Below are 2,354 nucleotides of genomic sequence, written 5' to 3'. Positions count from 1 at the left end.
GGCTGCCCGGGAGTCGGAAATCGGAGCCGCTCCCGGCTTTATGGGGCAGATTTGGGGTTGAGCCTGGACTTCGCCCAGGACAGCGCTGGCATCACCCGAGGCGCCAGGTGTGGGCCCTGGATGATAAGGAGCCTCCATAAAAAGGCCATGGACCTGGGACCCTGAGGACCCGAGGGTCCTGGGTAGGCGTGGGGTACGTGGAAATACCGACAAGGCCTGGGCCTCCAAGGGGCGCCCACCCCCTGTAACAGCAACTCCATGTGGAAGTGTCTGCTGGTTCCAGTGGGGCTGCTGTTATCTGGGGTGGGGGCCAGTACCGACGAGGAGAGGCAGATCCCACCCACAGCCCACGGAGACCTGCACGGCGATGCTCCTGGGCCCAGGACGGCAAAGGGGGGTGGGCTTGGCAGCTGCCAAGACCGAGTGCACAGGGCTCTGACCTATGAATTGACAGCCAGTGCCCTCGTCTCTCCTCTGGCTGCCAATTCCATAGGTCACAGGTATGTTCGCCTCAATGCCGGCCACTGGGACCTGCAGGGGCAGGGGCAGGGGCATCAGCCGTCAACGGAGACCTTGCTTCCAGGCGCAGCTTTCAAGGCCCCGCCTTCCTCCATCTCCTTCCCCCTTCCGCTTCCCCTTTTGTAACTGAACGACCTTGGTGCTCCACCTGCACTGCTGGGTGCCTCTATGCTTTGCCCATGCTGTCCCCTCTGCCTAGAATACCCTTCCCAGCGTTTTCTCCCGATTGGGTGCCTACGCTCGGGGAAGAGAGAGAGAGAAAGTGAGAGATCACCCCCCAAGGGAATGGCCATGCCGTGATCCCTGCTCCTCCATTCTCTTCTGGGCTTTTGGACATACACACACTTGCGCCTGGTATGTTTTTCGAGTTGCCGGGTCTGGGACTCGAGACCGCACAGTCACATGTGGGTTCCAGTCACCTTATGCTCTGTGCCATCTGCTGGCCTCCCCTTCTCAGTTCCCAGTTCTTTGGCCAGGCTCGCTCTTACATGCCATTTCAGGCCATACCCCACCTTTGCTGCCTCCAGGAGGCCTTCTTAAAGCCCATTGGCTCCCAAGTGCCCACCTAGGCACCTGCAGCACCCCAGGCGTCCCTGGAGCACCACACTCACCAGGCCACTTGTCATCGTGTGCTTGGGTTTCCCTCCTTGCCGTCTGCGAGCTCAGCCCCGAGCCCGGGTGGGCGAGCCTCGGCACACGCTCCATAAATTGTCCTGAACAGATCCTGAGCCTCATCTTGAACCCAAGGAAGCACCCACTGGCGTTCATTCTGCACCCCAGTCTTTGTGCCAGAGCGCCCTCTCCAGCACACACGCCCCAACAACGGGGCCCCTGAACCAGGCCCCTCCTCCACTTCCTCCCCACCCCACATCTCTTGCCATCCTCGCCTCCCCAGAGCACAGCCCCAATGCCCAGGCTGCCTGGTCCAGCTGTGTTGGTGGGTGCCTCCTCCAGCCTTCAGGATCCTGAGAGAACCCAGGGGCCCCTCTGGTGGGAGTGGGAGCAGCTGGGGAGATGGGACTGCAGACCCCACCCCATCCTCCCACTGTGGCCTCCCTTCCAATGGCTTCTTTTTCCTTTTTTTTTTCTTTTAAGGGAAATTTTTGCTATAGGGCACATGTGTTCGCCGGGGAGACAGAGAGAGACAGAATGCGAGAAATCACCCCTCAGGGGTGCAATCCCTTCTCCTCCATTCTCCTGTCAGGATTTTGGTCAGGATTTTGGGCACACATGTCCATGTCTGGTGTGAGTCTTTTTCTTTTTTTAAATAATTATTTATTTGATTTTATTTATTTATTCATTTTTTTTTAAATTTGACCAGAGAGAGACAGAGACAGAGAGAAAGAGAGAGAGAGAGGAAGTGAGAAAGCAAGCCACCAGGTCTGGGACTTGAACTGTGGTTGGCCATGTGAGAGTATCCAGAGCCTTAACCACCACGCCATCCTCTGTTCTCCCTGGTGTGAGTTTTGAGCCACTGAGTTCTGGAGGCAAACCACAGTTGACTACATGGGAGTCCAACGATGTAACCATTACGCCATCTGGTGGTCTTATCTTTTTTTGTTTTAAGACGTTTTATCCTTAGGGCATGTGCACTCACCAGAGAGAGAGAGAGAAACAGAGATAGTGAAAGGGAAAGTGAGAAATCACCCCCCCACACCCAGGAGGGATGGTTATGCTGCAATCCCTTCTCCTCAATTCTCCACCTGGGATCTTGGACACACACACACACACACACACACACACACACACACGCCACGCTTAAGTTTCAAGCCACCAGGTCTGAGACTCGAACCGCAGTCAACTACATGGGAGCCCAGCAATGTAACCGCTATGCC

General features: G+C 56.5%; 2 non-coding genes across 2 annotated transcripts; both read left to right on the top strand.

The window, feature by feature from the left end:
- The first annotated feature begins 243 nt into the window (after positions 1–243).
- On the top strand, positions 244–301 carry MIR194 (microRNA mir-194). Its single transcript, NR_130609.1, has one exon. It is a non-coding gene; the product is annotated as a microRNA mir-194 (primary transcript).
- A 134-nt stretch (positions 302–435) lies between these two features.
- Positions 436–501, top strand: MIR192 (microRNA mir-192). Its single transcript, NR_129504.1, has one exon. It is a non-coding gene; the product is annotated as a microRNA mir-192 (primary transcript).
- Positions 502–2,354: the final 1,853 nt, after the last annotated feature.

The sequence above is a fragment of the Tupaia chinensis genome, unplaced genomic scaffold, assembly GCF_000334495.1.
Source record: "Tupaia chinensis unplaced genomic scaffold, TupChi_1.0 Scaffold000273_1, whole genome shotgun sequence".
NCBI lineage: Eukaryota > Metazoa > Chordata > Mammalia > Scandentia > Tupaiidae > Tupaia > Tupaia belangeri.
This window is presented reverse-complemented; position numbering and strand designations above follow the sequence as displayed.